An 18,100-nucleotide genomic window follows, 5' to 3' on the forward strand; every position below is an offset into this window, starting at 1 on the left:
GGCCATAGCCTCCAAAAATACAAAAAAGGGTACTTTTCTTGCACGACACTCTCTTATCTTCAAAAATAGAGTGCCCATAAATTGAGGCTTGGGCGTAAAGCATATCACGCTTTACCAAATATTAAAGATCAAGTCTATGCTTACTAAACTATAGCTTTTACAAAATAAATCAAAATGTGCACAAGCTAGCACATGTATTTTACAAAGCTTGTTTACAAAAATGGTGTGCCAAAGTAATAAATTGGTGCGACTTCTCCTCAATCCTTGGAATCCTCTTCACCTATAAAATAACCAACAATAAATTGGTGAAATAAATATTCCATAAGCATACAAACCATCATCACACACATGTTTGCCAGGCGTAAGTGGTTACCGGGAATCATTAGGACTTGGTAGAGGAGTAAGGAGTTGGCCTTTGTAGCTTTTAATCTTCTAACAAACAGAATATTTAGCCACAAATTTTGCTATATCTTGTTTGAGATGAGGCCAAAAGAATTCCCTAGATACTAGTTGTAAGGTAGCTGAAACACCTCGATGACCCATGTATGGTGGTTGGTTTGATGCATTTCCTCCAATATGAATTGTCTGAAAGGTTGTGTAATAAACAATAATTTTTGGAAGAAAAGATAACCATCATGGCATGAGTAATCACCATTATTGTTTCTAAGCTTAGTCCAAATTTTAAAAAAAATTGGGTCTGTATCATAGGATTCTATCATAGGACTAAATGGTTGACTTTGAATAACAGAAATGTTGTGAATATTGGGACGTCTACTTAAAGCATCGGCCACAACATTTTCTTTGCTTGGTTGATATTGAATCATGGGTTGGAAACTTTGTATAAATGAAGCCCATCGATCAGAAATCAATGGTTGAGTCAACAAATGATGAATGCTTTGTTAGCATGTCTTAATTAAGAATTCAGATCCCATTAAATAATGTTTCCAAAGTCTTAAAGCATGGACAACTATAGCTAATTCTTTTTCATATGTACTGTAATTTCTTTCTGCTGGTTTAAGCTTACGACTTTTATAAGCAATTGGTTGGATAAGAACAGCACCAAAGCCTTGTCCACTAGCATCAGTAACTACAACAAAGAATGGTCGTTGAAAATCTGGTAATGTAAGAACTGGTGCATGGGTCAATGCTTTCTTAAGTTCAGTGAAAGAATGATCTTGTCGACTAGTCCAATAAAAAAGTCTAGCTTTCTTAAGAAGTTCAGTCAAAGGATGTGCAATATATGCAAAATTTCTAACGAACTTCCTGTAGTAGCTACATAATCCAAGAAAAGACTAGAGTTCGTGAATATCACATAGTCTAGGCCAATTAGTAATGCTTTTGATCTTTTTGGAATCTACTTGAATACCATCAGCAGAGACAATGTGTTCTAGATATTCAATTTCTTCTTGGAAGAATTTTCTCTTTTCAGGATTGACATAGAGTTGATTCTTTTGAGAATACTTTTTCTGGATGTTGTTCATGTTCCTGACGATTCTTACTAAAAAGTAAGATATCATCGAAAAACACTACAACAAAGTTTTGATATTTCAAGAATATCCTATTCGTCATTCTGTTAAAAGTAGTTGGAGCATTAGTCAAACCGAATGGCATAACTAAAAACTCACAATGGCCAGTTTGGGTCTTGAAGACAGTTTTGTAGATATCTCCTTCGTCCATTCGAATCTGATGGTAACCAGACTTTAGGTTGATCTTGCTAAAGACTCGGGCTCCTTTAAGTTTGTCTAGCAAGTCATTTACTTGAGGTATTGGATATCAATTCTTAACAAAAATTTTGTTTAGTGCATGATAATCGATGCACAATCGATATGTACCATTCTTCTTTTTAACGAGAAGAAATGGAGCACCAAATGGAGAACTACTGGTTCGAATCAATTCCTTTTCTAATAGTTCTTTGACTTGTCTTTGAATTTTCTTTTGTTCTAGCATGTTAATTCTGTAAGGAGCTTTACATGGCAGTGAGCTACCAGGAATTATGTCACTTTTATGGTCTTTTGGACGAGGTCTAGGTAAGCTCGTCTATGAAGCAATTAGAGAATTTAGAGATAAAAGGGTTATGAGGCATATTTGACTTGGAGTCATCCTCGGCAGTAAGCTGGTTGACACAAATAAAAAATGTCTTCTCCTTTTTCCATACAGCTCTTTTTGCTTGAGTATGAGTCAAAAATGGGCCTAACTCACCTTTGTTTTGGCATTGAAGACAAATTTCTTGGTCATGTTTTATTAACCACATGGTATGGGTGTCATAGTCAATATGGGGGTTATGCTCATGTCTCCATGGCATACCTAAGATGACATCCACACTTTGTAAAGGTGCCACATTTGTAATTCTAAATCTCTAACCTCCCTGGTGCAGTTGTACTTAGTACTTTGAAATGCAACCTTTACTTTAGAGTGTGATGCATCTAAGTTAAGTGCTTTTCAATGCTTTCTCAGAAATGAAATCATGCGAACTACCATCATCATGCAATATAGAAATTGATTTTCCTTTTATTTTCCCTTGAATTTTCAATAAAGCATGAATTGAAAGCTTACCTGAATAGTCAGGATCAGAGCTACCCTCTTGCTTGAAAGAATCTTCGTCATCTTCTTTAATAACATTGAGTCGAGCCATCGATGTGGAATTTTTCTTTTTGTCAGGGCAATCTTGGCTGAGGTGTCCTTTCTTATGACAATTGTAACATCTGAAGATTCAATTCTTTGCTTGTCCATTTGAAGGTTTGTTGTTGTTGTCCTTCCGAATACCTCCTTTAGCTACATCTTTACCCTTTTGCATCCTGGATTTATTAAAAGCACTAGCAGGGAAAGAAGATTTTGTAGATTTTGTAAAAGATTTATCCTGAATCTTGAAAACTCTAGATATAGTTATTTTACGTTCTGAATTTAGGGCAAGGTCCATAGCAGTGCTAAGGTCATGTGGATGAAACATGTTAACGTTAGCCCTAATGGTAGACTTAAGTCCTACAATGAATTTTCTACGTTGCTCCTTTCCTTGACTTTTTCAATGACTTGAACCTGTAAAAGAATATCCCAAAACTTATCGATATAAGCTTGGACATTCTCTTTATCAATCTGGTGCAGAGTGTTGCATCGTTGACGTGATTTAGCTTTGTATTGTGATGGTAGAAAATGTTTCTTAAGAGTTTCAGAAACTCTTTCCATGTTGAAGGTCAATGTTTACCTTACTAATCATGTTTCACCATAAAGTCACACTCTCAATTAAATTATTACAAGCACATTTAATTTTATCTTTTTTGGAGAACTTATCGCCAGAGAAATAGTCATCGAGTTGGCTAATCCAAGCAATGAGAACTCGTGCATCCTTCTTGCCATCATAATTTTGGAAAGTGAATGCCTTTCGAATGATTCGTGAGTCTTTTTTAGAATTTTGAGCATGCAATGTAGCTTTAATAGTGCGTCTAACTTGATCACTTTCCTCATCATCTGAGTGTCGGAAGAATCAGAAGCATTGCATTTGCATTTAGTACGCTTGACTTGAAGCTCTAATTTGCATCAGAGTTCTCGTTGATTAGCAATTTGTTCTTGAAGCGCTGAGATTTGTTCTTGAACCGTAGGCGGAATGGGTAAAGCAGCCATTGCAACCTTTCTTTCTGAATTGTTGCCTATTGTGGGGAGTGATGAGTTTTCTCGAAATTTTTATAAAAAATTTTAAGGCCATTTAGCAGAAAACTCGCTTTAAAGGAGCTATGGGTTTTGTGGGTTTTCTCTCTTCTTATTAAGTTTTCTCTCTTTAAATTTTTGGTCACAAAAATGCACCGAAAAAGAGAGAGAGGTAGATGGTAATGGGATAAGGTGTGTGTGTGTGTGTGTGTGTGTGTGTGTGTGTGTGTATATATATATATATATATATATATATATAGCTTATCAAAGCGTTAGTCTTAAAGCTTAACAAAGCTTTTAATTAAAATGATCAGTGCAACTTTATTACACTAAGCTTAACATAGATTTTTTTTGTTTTGCAAATAATCCAGTGCAGCTTGCTTATTTCAACGTAAGATTTATTATTTAAAAGCTTACAAAGCTTTTAATTAAGCTTAGTAGTAAAAGCTTACAAGACTTTTATGGGCATAATCTAGTGCAGCTTTTATTAAAAGCTTAACATAGCTTAGGTGAAGCAGTAGGCGCAAACGTGTAGTTCCCTCCCTGAATTTGCAGCACTAGCCGTCGCCGAACAGTCGTGGAGATGAGAGAGAAAAAACTTCTCCTTGAATTTGACAATCGTGGAAAGGGAAGGAAGAAGGAAAAAATTTCTAATATGGCATGAGTTGGAAAGGGAAGGAAGAAGGAAAAAATTTCTAATAAATCAAATCTATTTTTTTGAAATTTTTCCACAGTGCATATACTCCATAAATTGACTCTTGGAGATTCACACACCGTCCATTATAGGTTTCTTCCTCCCTTAGCGGTTTAGCAACCTAAAAGCTAAGGAGGATTTGCTCTCAATTTTAGAATTCATCCATAAAGACGGATAATCAGAAAGAGGTCAAGAATCTAGCAAAAATGCTTTTCAATTTTAGAGTGGTTTCATGGTTTTCTGAAAAATGGTTTACCACCCTTCTCTTAACCTTTGGTTATTACCCTTTGGTTAGAGGCAATCCTTCAAAAACCTTTGAACTTAGCTTTCTACTACTCAATTTTATCCCCTTCTCCCTAGGTGTCTAGTTCTGATACCACTGTCATGGGATCTAAATTTCTAGGAAGATAGAAATCAAATAAATTGATTTAAACTTAACCATCAAACATCACATGACCATGATTAAAATATTTTAAAAAAAACAAATGAATATACGTAGCTCACAAAGATTCGGTCCAAGATTGGGTACAATCATCCCCCCTCATGTGTGTATGGCCTATTTTCCCCCACACATGAGTATTTACGAGATATTTTATTCCAAATTAGGCCATAGTCTCCAAAAATACAAAAGGGGTGCTTTTCTTGCACGACACTCTCTTATCTTCAAAAATAGAGTGCTCATAAATAGAGGCTTGGGTTTAAAGCATATTATTCTTTTGCCAAATATTAAAGATCAAGTCTATGACTATAGCTTTTACAAAATAAATCAAAATGTGCACAAGCTAGCACATGTATTTTACAAAGCTTGTTTACAAAAATGGTGTGCCAAGTAATAAATTGGTGCAACTTCTTCTCAATCCTAGGAATCCTCTTCACCTATAAACCAACAATAAATTAGTGAAATAAATATTCCATAAGCATACAAACCATCATCACACACATGTTTGCCAGACGTAAGTAACCCGATAATTACCCCTACATATGAACCACCTGAAACAAACATTGGGAGACCCCAAGCATACATCAATATCCACCAAACGTATTAATATTTATAATGGTATCACCCATGATATTAACATAATTTGGCATGACGCAAAGATAATCCAAGCGTACCCGAATTATCTAAGAGGGTAGAATAATATTTTTAAGAGAGCTTAAAATATATTCCAATAGCTCTAGAAAGCATAGGATTCACATCAGAATCAAGACCAACAAAATTACTTTGTTCAGCAGTGGCAAGATTGGATTTTTCTTTACTCTTCTTGTTTTTTTCTTTAAAATAACATTTGTGTAGTGGATGGTTGGTTTTACCACAATTCACATAAGGGTTATTAATAAAGCAATCCTTTGTGAGATGGTTGGTTCTTCCACAAGTAGCATGCTTCTTGTTGTTGTTGGTGACAGCATATGCTCCTTACGAAGTGAGATTGTTGTTGAAGTTCGGCTTCTTCTCCTCCTCCTGCAGTGAATTGATTGCACTCTCCAAGGAAGGAATTGGTTCCTTCTCTTTGAGCACAATGACAATGTTGTTGTATTCAATAGGCATTGCTTTAAGCAAGATGGCTATAGCATCCTCATCAGGAACATGGGCTTTTACATACACAAGTTGGGTGATAATGCTTTTTAACTTGTTAATAGAAGATGCAATAGATTCATTATGCTTTTTAGAAAGCCCATATAATTGCATTTTTAAACTTATTTTAGAGTGCTTTTGCCCGTGCTCCAAAGGTTTTCTCTAGAGTGTCCCAAGCTTTAGATGCAATGTCACAATCATCAATGTAATGAATATAATTATCATCTAGTGTGCAGTGATAATGATGCCTAGGGCTTGTTCATCCCGTGCTTGATTTGTGGCTATGACAACTCTAGTGGACACACCGTCTTCCACTTCTATTGGTTTAACTAATGTCCAAAGATTTTTCTTCAGATGCCCCTTGACTTTGGTCTGCCAAGTGTGAAAACCTTGGCCATTGAATTTGTCGGGGGGCTTTGCATTGGTAGCCATGATTAGGGTAGATGCGATTAGGGGTGGTCTTACCACTGAGATAAGAGACTCAGGGAAGTGTCTAGAAACCCTTTACAAGATATGGCTTCATACAAATGCAATGTCTATAAACCCTCTTGTGTGTTTAGTATCCATGTGAACTCCTCTTATTAAATAAATAAATATATATATTTTAACACCAAAGCAAATAGAGGTTCACAACCTTATATCAGTGTGTCAAACCTTATCTTAGTGTGTCGAGCTATCTGTTGCTTTGCAGGGGACACGAGAGTGTAGACGAACATGTCAAACGGGGGTGCCTGGTTAACACAGTAGAGTTGAACGATGCCGGTGAAGAGGGATGCGTATCACTAGTATAGCAATGTGTGTGATTGACAGTAAGTGTGTAGGCAATGGTACGAGGAGAGGCACAAAGGTAGGTAAGACTGTTGGACACAAAGCTGGCCGGTAGTCAGGGACGACACAAATCTCTTTAGTGCTAGCTCCCGTATGCAGGACTATGTGAAGAAATGGTAGTAGATAACAGCCGCCTATGATTGTAAATAGGCCTTAATCTAAGGTTTATTATCCTTATTAGAAGGCCTATACAAGACTTAATCCACGGGTGCACCTAGCTGCTTGTTGAGCAAAAAAGAATGGCATCCGATTCTTGAAGCTTTTGCTGCTATATACGTTGAAGATACTTCTTAACCAGGTCATAATTCAATATGTAGGTCATGCAAAGAGAAAAATAGTTTCAAAACTCCAAAAGGATAAATTCCAAGCTAAAAAATCCAAAATAGAAGTCTACTCTAGAAAGATCCAAAATAGAAGTCTCCTATGCTTTGATACCGTGTTAAAATTTAAGGGGGAAAGAAAAGAGCTAGAACACTTGAGCAAGTGGTCGATTGACCTTGCCTAAGCCTATCCCAAACCCTATTCCAGAGTTAATCATAGAACCGGTAAGGGAACCTCTCTCAGAGGCCATATAGCTAAATCCATGACCATTCTGAAGAAGATTCAGTAAGAGCCAGTTCCAGAGTCTCTACCTTTAGAACCAATCTACCTACATTGCTAGATGTAGTGAAGGCTGAATCAATGGGGGTAAAAGTTTTGCAGTCTCTGCCTTTAAAACCAATCTATCTGCATTGCTAGATGTAGTGAAGGAGGAATTAGTGGGGGGTAGAAGTTCACCTCCCAATGGATCATCATAGTCACCATAATATTTTTTTAATGTGATATGTGACTTCATTTCGACCCCATCAGAGGCACCGTCTCTTAGAATTAGTTAGGGTTAAAATTTCACCTTCCATGGGTCATCATAGTCACCATAATATTTTCTCAAATGTGAAGGTGACGACTTCATTTCAACCCCATTAGAGGTATCGTCTAGGGTTAAAATTTCACCTTCCATGGGTCATCATAGTCACCATAATATTTTCTCAAATGTGAAGGTGACGACTTCATTTCAACCCCATTAGAGGTATCGTCTAGGGAAGGATCAGTGCACATTGGTAGGTCTAAGCCCATCCCCAAGTGAGCACGATCCAAATGAGTGTGGATATCGCACGAGGGACATAAGAGGCCTCACATCCTTATTATACTCAAAAGTCCAAGTCTAGATACGTTCTCTTTTATAAGGAAATTCTTAACTTTGGAGATAATTATCCGACTGAAATCCAACTCAATGACTAGGAACTTAAGAGGCCACATGCCTTAACTTGAAGACGATGAGAATAAGCCATGCCAAATTGAGAGATCTTCTTCTATACCTAAGACAAAAGGATAGCCAAAACTGTCCATGAACAAGCAGGAACACTATTTTGAAAGTGATGAAATGAATGTCATATTACTTGTCATTTTATAAAGGAATGATAGTCTTGGATGGTGGTGGTGTTGGTGTCGACATAATAACCAAGGATTAATGGGAGGTTTGGGGAAGTCCACCACTTATAGGCACAAGCTTCATGGTCAAGCTTGCCAACGAGAACCTCGGGGGGTGCACCTCAAAAAATGTAAGTCTACCACGTGCGATCATTAGGTGGGGTTTTTTCAATCCAAAATATTGGGTAAATTTACAGAAATACAATTACAAGAGGGGTATTTTAATTGTACTTTGGAAAAAAACCCGTAAGTCTATAAAGAAAAAGGGGTAGTTTTATCAGCTCAAAATTCACAGATAAGGGGTTTTTTAAATACCCCTTGAACGCACGTCGTAGGAGGGGCTTCCATATAGTGCACCCCCCGAGACGAGAACATAGTTAAACCTGTGGTGGGCGTCCTTCATAGTACAAAGATTAAGACCTTTGGGCTAAGCTTCCATCACACATTTGTGGTGATGAATTTTTAAAGATGAGGTTCGCACCATGACCCTTGGAAGGCCTTACATGAGAGACACAAGATTGGTTCACAATTGGTAGACCAATCACATTTACATACACAAAGATAACCAATCCTTGAAAATAAACGTGATGAAAATAAGGAAGACTCATGCCATGGGTCAAGGCATTCTTACGAATAAGTCTGACACGACCCCATCGGTCAAGGAATTCTCACCAATGAGTCTGACACGACCACATAAATTCATATATGTAGAGCTTGTAAATAAGATGTTGGATGGAGAAGATGAGAACCAAGAATATGAGCCCCTAGAGCTTACCGACTCCAAGGATTGGATTCACTTTTTGGCAGACCATGCACAGTCTTCCACAAAAACTTGGAACAAGGTTTGCATGACTGGATGGGGATTGGATGGTGCCAAAATCACATCCTTGTTTGTGCTAGACACAGTTGAAACAGAACCAAAGGTGGAACTCGCTCCCCTAGCATGCTTGCCTTGAGATAGAGTGTCCCTAAAAATACCACATAGTTGCATGGCCCGCCTTGGTTTACCACACCGGAGCTAATGAAAAGATTGGGGGAGGAGAGAGAGCTTGAGATCTTGCAAGCACACACCCACTCACATAACAATGGATAAGACACAGACAAAGATTGAAGGTTGAAATCTTCTTCTTCTTCTTCTTACTCTCAAAAGAAGACTACAAAAGATAGTGAAAACCCAACATAAGTACTAGAGTACCATGTGCAAGAGGACCATAATGTGAACATGCTAAATAGGTAAGCTGACAAGATAAGTATGCCATAACTAGGTTGGACTAGGTAGGTGTAGTCCAGCTATAGAATCACTAGTGAACATCTGCCATGTTAGCTACCAAACACACCAGTGGTGTAGATGTGGAACGATCACCCAGGCACATCATGAGTGTCTGCTCGTGTTGATCTTGACATCTCAACACTCCCCCTCAAGCTCAATTGCATCTCCAAGACTCCCCCTCAACACTCCCCCTCAAGCTCAATTGCATCTCCAAGACTCCAAGCATAGTGTGGAATATGTGAAGCTTCTTTGTTCCCAAGGCCTTGGTGAAAATGTCAGCTACATGCTCCTCTATATGATATACACGAGATCAACATCTCGTGCCAAGGCCTTCCCTCGGCGGATGAAGTGATAATGTTTGGTTTGCGCATGAAACACTGGATAGGTGACAACCTGTCTATCCATATGTAGCCCCAAATCTCTGAGTAGCTTACGTAACTAAGCTACCTCACATGATGTTGCCATCACAGCACCCCTATACTCTACCTCTGTACTTGACAAGGTAGAGTTGCCAGGCTGCTTCTTGCTACTACTTAATGTAACATCACCACTCCCAAAGGAAAATATAAATGCACTAGTAGATCTCATGTCCAATGTAACATCACCACTCCGAAAGAAAAATATAAACCCACTAGTAGATCTCATGTCCAAGATGCTACCAGCCCAATAGACGAGGCCATAATCCACTATGGACCTAACGTAGCGTAATTTGTGCGTCACACTATCTAAATGTGGCTTCTGAGGAACCTGCATAAATTGCGTTGTGACTCTTCTGGTTGCCCTATCGATATTGCACTTGGTGGCCATCATCCATTTGCGCCCTAAGTTTACAGTCCCTTCCATGGTATCCGCAGGCATAACCAAAAAGCTTTGGATTACGGTCCCCTTGTCATAAGCAACCGGAGTGTGCAGAATTCCTGAGACAGGGGTTTTCTTCTTGTTGATTCCTTGAACTTGGATAGCACTCTTGGATAAAGGTGGTTTTCCAAGTTGACACCACATGCCATATGATAGGAAATTGTGTTGAGCTCCTGTATCCAATAATGTATTATACAGCACCTCCCGCCGTAAGGACTCTGTAACTCAATTGGGCCAAGTGCCGAGTTTCCAGATTAAGCTTAAATCTAGCTAAGTGTGCCTTTGTTGTCCAAGGTGGTATGCTCCTGGGACACATCGTCTCCAAGGAAGGAATTGCAGTCAACCCAGCCAAGGTAGAGGTAATCCAAAAATCTCTAATTCTGACAAATGTGAAAGAACTCAGAAGGTTTTGGGGAAGGTCAAATGGCACACCTGCATACTCTAGTATTTGGCTCATGTAGCAGTCCCCTTGAACCAGCAGATGACATAGATCAAAGCGTCGTTGACCTAACAACTGTGCGGCAATCAAATTTCCACTGGACCAAAGAATGCAACATTGCATTCCAGTGTCTCAAGCTCATGCTATCCAAAGCACCTATTGTGCAAGCCCCAAACTAGGAATTGCCTTTTCACATCTTTGTGGATGTCTCTGATGTGGCCATTGGCAGTGTTTTTATGGAGGAGGCTGAGAAGAAATGGTTCCGGCTATTCTACTATGCCAGTCACAAAGGCTCTCTAAACTAGTCACATCTTCTTTCCTCGAAACTGACGAAAGAGTTTGGTCTTGGTCATAGTCTGATTCAGGGTTTGAGTCTGATAAGATTTTTCCTGAACTATCTTTCTCAAAAAGGTTTGATAATTTAGTTACTAATTCACTGAATTTCGTTCTTTGGATGTTAACTGATTTCTAAATTAATTAGGAATTCCGATGAGGAATAAGTTAATCATGTATCTGAATATTTCAATCCAATAGATTTTCTGAATTTTCTCCTGTGCGTAGTGGAATTCTCCAAAATCTTACCTGTGTTTGCACTCATCTTGCCCTAATCCAATGGTACATAAATGGTCTTACAACCAACCATACCATATTTGAACATGTGCAATGCATATTGTCTCTGTGAGATAGCCATATGCTCTCACACTACAAGAGAAGGTACATTAGCGGTGTTTATTTGTGCTAATCTTAGCAAAACATCTTTACTTACATAGTAGTCACATCCCCTTGCATACTCCCATTCTTCTCTTGTAATCTCCTCTCCCATCCTTTTGGCTTGCTCTAGGGAATCTCTAGGCCATTCAATATTGCAATCCTTTGGAAGAGCCTTTAGGTTAGGTGGGTATGCCATGTGCCTTTGTGTTGATCTCTTAAATGCCCTTCTCTCCTCTATCCTTATCTTTCTTGCATCTTCATATTTCTCAATCCACTTATCCATCTCACAGAAGTGTTAAGAAGACAAAATGTAATGACCTTTTTGTGCATGGACTCATCCATCTTTCGAATGCGTCCTTTTCCATGTGGCACATGTGACACCATTCATTCATCCTCATCGTTATGCATGAATCTAGGCATAGATGGATCAATTTCTTTCAAATATTGAGAGATGTATACAAGGGATTCTGGCACCAACCATCCCTCTGCCATGATTCCTTCTGGCCTTGCCCTTTGCCTCACAAATCCCTTCAAGGTTTTCATGAAGTATTCAAGAAAGAACATCCACCGGCTATGAACAATGTCACATATAGCCACCTCATCCACCAAATGTACTAGAAGGTGCAATTGAGTTGTAAGTATGCTTCTTGGAAAACTTTCTTCAATCATACACACCGCCTCAATTGAGTCAACTCAAGCCTTCTCAGTGGAATCTGGATGAATCTCCTTTGACAATATCCACCTATTCAACAAAGGAAGAAATGATAAATTAAAGAAGAATAGATAATTTCAAAGTTATATGTTATACCAAACACACAAATCTATAGTTTTGATTGGAACTCACCTTGTGATTCCACCTAATTTAAAGATGGCATTCTGAGCTTTCTCTTCTCCGCACCCACCATTGATATTGGAAGTATGAACTAAAGAAATTAATTTTTGAAAAAAAATAAAAGATCAATATAGAGTCCACACAACATAAACCGAGAAGTGCCCAAAAAATAGATATAGTGAAATCAATATAGAGTCCACACAACAAAAACCAAGGAGTGCCCAAAAATAGATCTAGTTATGTATGTAGTTGCATCATCTTGTGCCAATCATGTGATTTGAGACCATACAATTGATGCTCACCCTTCTTTTTTGTTATTGTAAATGTACCTTTTAATGAGTGCATTACACCAGTTGGTGTACGAAAAGATGAAATTTGATTCTTGACATTCTTTTCCTCTTGCCTTGTCAACCTCCATGGCACCTTTGGTAAAACTACCTTGTCTCATTGACTACCCTTGGCCATGTATTTTCCATGCGTCCGATATCCTTTAGGTAATCCCTTATTGCATGGGTGTCTTTTTTACCAATTAGATGGTTCCAAATCATTGATGCCACATTCTTAAAAATGTGCATTAGATTCAAAAGATGATTTATTCTTAACTCTATCCCAATATGGTAGACGATAGAAGATTGAGTACCTTTTCATGCTCGTAAGGTGTTGTGATGGGAGTCACCCTCCATCTCTTGTCCCACTCTCCATCTCTCGTCCCACTCTCCATCTCTCCACCTTCCTTCCAATGGCATTGTAGGAGGCGAATGCCACATGGCTTCCCACTCTACACCTCTCATCACAATTGGAGAAACCTCTGATGGAGCATAATTAGGGTGGTTTGGAGAAAGAAATCGAAGATGTTCATCACACACCACTTTCTTTAGTGCATGTGCTTGTTTGGATACAAGTGATGGACCACAACTTGGACATGCATTATATCCTGCAGTTGTGAGACCTACAAAATTAGCATGTAATAATTGAAAGTTAATAGACATTACAATATATTAGAGTTATAAATGAATCATTTGTGCATGTTTAGATAATAATAAATTTATGAGTATGACGTACCTGAGCACTCCGTATAACTCAAAAAATCATACATAGTCCACATTCAGATACCCTTGACCATTGCATTGCGGCATGAAATTGGATGAGAAACATCATGCACCCTTATGCCTCTCCATAATTTCTCGAGCTCATCAATCAAGGGATCAATGTATACATCCATATTCTTTACCTTTTGTGCTTCCCATGAACAAGAAGCACAAGCATCACATGACCCTTCTTTATGGACATCCATGGAGGAATATTGTAATTCACAACAACAATGGGCCATGTGGACCATGATGTAGACCTTAATCCAAATGGTTCACCCCATCCATACCCAATCCATGCCATAAATTATGGGACTCATCTTTGAACTTTGGCCATCCATCCTCAATGTGAGCAATCGGTGGGAATCCTCATCATGCCATTAGTTGAACGATGGTTCACATGCCATGTCATTAACTCCTACAATGAATTGACATGAGAACATATGTTGAATGTGAGGTATAATAGGAAAGTGCCTCAATACCTTTTGTGAAATTTTTGCACCCTAAATCCTTCCTGTAACGATCCTCTCCACAAATTGGACATTGCATGACATTGGCAAAGCCACCCCTAAATAGTACACAATCATTATAACATTCATGAATTTGAGTGTAATCCATACCAAGCTTGGAAAGTATTTTTCGAGCATCACTTCTTCTTGCGGGCATCAAATTTTTTGTTGGGAGCATCTTCTTTAATAACTGGAGTAGGCTATTCACACTATTATTGCTCCATCCATATGTTGTTTGCAAGTTGAGGATTTTCAAGCATGCGCATAAAATTGAGTACTTTGCACCCTCATACAATGGTGTGTTAGTGTCCTTGTGTAACACATCCTCTCTTTCATGTGTTTCAAAGTTAGGTGTCTCTTCCTCACCCTCACTTTAAAAAACATTAGTGATCATCTCCTCCATGACATCCTCTTCCTCTATCTCATGTGGAGGAAATCTTGGGTCTTCCAAGTGTACTGAACATGCTCCACTTTCCACTTCCAAGTGTACTGAACATGCTCCACTTTCCACTTCCTCAAGTTTCCCCCAATGACAAAATAATGAGAAATATTGTGTAGTACTTGTGCACGAATGTCCATGCCCTCCTCATCCAAATGAACCATATTTAAAAATGACACTCAACATTACATATGACAAACCATGAGTTTACATTTCATCTCTCATAAGTTTATATACTAGCCGAGTAATTGGCTTGCATCATCAAGTTGACTGGCATTGGCTCAAATGATCCCCATTTTCTAATATGCTCCAATGTCACTTGACGTTCACTTACACAAACACTCTTGCATCTTGCACATGAACAAGGGATTCTTCTTTTTTGCAACCACTCTAGACCTCCAATGAATGGTGACCCATCACTATCCAAACTAGTAGAAGACATCTATACCGCGCACAAAAAGTATACAATTAAAAAATTGAATATGAATACATGCACTGAATCTAGCACTATCAATGGTATATGATAGGTTCTCTCTAGAATTCACCCAGTATTGTTATAAATGTCACTATAAGCACCGTTAAAGCACCGCTAGCAATGCTGAGATTTAAATTAATTTTTTGAACCTATAATGCTACCAATGCCTTTCTTTCTCTCCCCCAAAAAATTACCTTCACTCCTTTCCTTGAGTTCTTGCACCGACTCCTCCCTTCCATCACTATAGCTCCCCTCACATGCATTTGTACTCTTTATTTTCCCCTTCCCCTTCCCCTTCCCCTTCATGAGACTCTTTCTCTTCATCACTATATGGCTATGCTATAAAATCTTGAAGGTATTTTTCTCTTATGTTTTATTCTAATGTATTTGTTTAGGGTTCTTCTTCCCCTTCCCCTTGCTATTCCTCTTTGTTTTCCTATCCATCACTCTATAAGTGATGGTGTGACCTAATGATTAGGATTTGCTTCTATTATGCTTAACCTAATGATTAATAAGAAACATAATGAGATTATGATTAATGCATAGAGCACTAACCTTTTCCTTTTGGTTCTTCTCCTTCTTCTTTTTGTGTCTATGCTGAATGTGTATTGGTCTTTTATATATTTCTTGTGTTTGGAAGGTAGAGTTCATTAAATGTTTTGCTAGTCACTCTTTTACCTTTTTGTATTGTGTAGGTCTTGCACTAATCATCTCTTTTAGCTAGACAATATGGAGGTAATCTCTCTTTTGCTTATATTATTTAGGGTTTTGTATCTATGCATTAAGTTTTTAGGGTTTTGTATTACTAATTACTTTGTTTAATCTGTTATTTTGTAGGTCCTCTAATCCTCTTCTTTAACTTCACCAAAAAGAGGTAAGCTCTCTTCATTTATGCTTTTTGTCTTTCTATTATTGTACCCTTGGGTGCCAGGCTTTAAGATTAACTTAGGCTTAAGCATGTATGCATCTAGCTTAAGCATGTATGCATCTAGCTTAAGCTTAATGCATGGATTAAGCTCTATATATAGAGCTTAATCTATGCATAGATCTTTGTGCATAGATTAAGCTCTATGCATAGAGCTTAATCTATGCATATAGCTCTTAATCTATGCATTTAGCTATATGCATAGATTAAGCTCTATGCATAGAGCTTAATCTATGCATTAAGCTTAATGCATATAGATTAATCTATGTATAGATTAAGCTCTATGCATAGAGATTAATCAATGCATTAAGATTAATGCATAGATCTATACATAGAGCTTAATCAATGCATTAAGATTAATGCATAGATCTTAATACATGGATTAAGCTTAATGCATGCTTTAAGCTTAATGCATAGAGCTTAATCAATGCATTAAGCTTAATGCATAGAGATTAATCTATGCATAGATTAAGCTCTATGCATGCATGGATTAAGCTTAATGCATGTATTAAGCTCTATGCATAGATTAAGCTTAATGTATAGAGTTCTATGCATGCATTAAGCTCTATGCATAGATTAAACTAAACATTTTTTTCTCATAAATGTGTTACTAATCACTTTTTTAACATGTTATGTTTTTTAGAGTGTCTTCAGTATCATTCCATCTCTTGAGGTGCTCTCCAATGTTCTTATCATTTTAAGAGCATTGTCACATAAATTAATTGGAGAATGTTGGTGAGGTGGGGTCGGCATCTAAGAGACGCTCGCGTGATTATTTGAGCTTAAAAGCCTTATCCTCAAATAATTAAGCCTCATCCTCGACAAAGAGGAAGTCTACGAAAGCATCATTTATGACTTCAGGTACTTGATTTTCATGATCTTTTCCAAGTTCATGTGTTGTGGTTCATTCTTCCCAAAGGGAAATTGTCTTTCGGTGTGTGTTTTTCAAGGTGATGCCTATGTCACAAATAAAAACCATGTAATGTCTCTCTTAGCAGACATTGTGAACTTGACAACTTCACAAGGAGACTGGGTTTGTACTTACCTTTCCATTTACTCACATGTTTCTCGCTTGAATTTTATGAATTGAGATTTTTGTTTTATGTTGCTCTTTTTATAGAATTGTAATGTTTCTACAAAAAGTGAAAGCCGGTGGGATGCTTCATTATTGAGAAGAAACAGTTAAAGCTTTACACGTATTCTTTGTAGATTTTCCAACAAATTTCTTGATAGAGCGTATTGATGAGAAGAGGGTTTGTATTAAATTTCACAATCACTTTGACTTGAGCCTCTCACTAATGTAGACAAAGATTTATTGTTTTTTGTCATTGTATTGTTGAAGGTGCCATATTGGAATACATTCTCCATTGCTTTGTCATCTAAGGTTTCCCTCTTGGCAGACACTTATGTGGCCGATTCGGGTTGGTACATAGTGTCATGCTCATTGGACCACTTTGGAGTGGTCCAACACCATGCCACAAAGCAAGGATTCAAGATGAAGCAGAGTATCCATTATATACTAGCCACACATTATGCTCGGAGGTCCACTAAGGAGAGGGTGAGCTACTACATCACATGATGATTAAATTAAATTTTTACCATGTGGTAAAGTATTACTATGTCATATATGCATTTATTACTTTATATCCTCCATAGGTGGAGGCACTTGTGATTGGGATGTTCTATAGGAAGGGCAATAAACCCTTCTATGATAGAATTTGTGGAGAGGGTATTGACCAAAAGGCATTCGAGGCCAACAGTGGAGTAATCATGGAGCCTCTATATCATGGTCAAGGCGGACTTTGTTGTCTTGAAGAGCATGCTTTGGAGTTTTACAAGTTGGCGAAAGATTATAATGCTATATGTGTACTAGTCTTTTTTTTTAATAGTATGCATACCAATATCATATTTGATCTCCCTTTGTAGATGGTTGATTTCCACCTTCAATGTGAAAGGGAAATCTATTATTGATATATTTGTAGAATGCGGATGACTTGGCATTGTTCGCAACAACAGAGAGATGGGACGACATTGTTTGTGGATCGATTATGACATTACAGTTTCTGATGCCCATCTCAGAGAGTTCAGTATAGAGTGCATGTTGCCTGGGCAAGATGAGGGGATTGAGGATAGCGGTAGCTTTTATGACCCATGATCTCATAGATTTTTTGTCCCCATGATCTGATAGATATGTTTTGGGTTGATGACATCATTTTGTCGAGATTCATGATAGTACTTGTGATAGGATTTTATGATGTCGTTTTGTCGAGATATGTGATAGGATTTTATCTAGTAGTATTTTCTATGCTTGGCTACATTGATCTCGTAGACTTTTTAGTCTCATGTTCTCATA

Source organism: Cibotium barometz, chromosome 64 (assembly GCF_041138505.1).
Source record: "Cibotium barometz isolate CiBa-2024 chromosome 64, ASM4113850v1, whole genome shotgun sequence".
Classification (NCBI taxonomy): domain Eukaryota; kingdom Viridiplantae; phylum Streptophyta; class Polypodiopsida; order Cyatheales; family Cibotiaceae; genus Cibotium; species Cibotium barometz.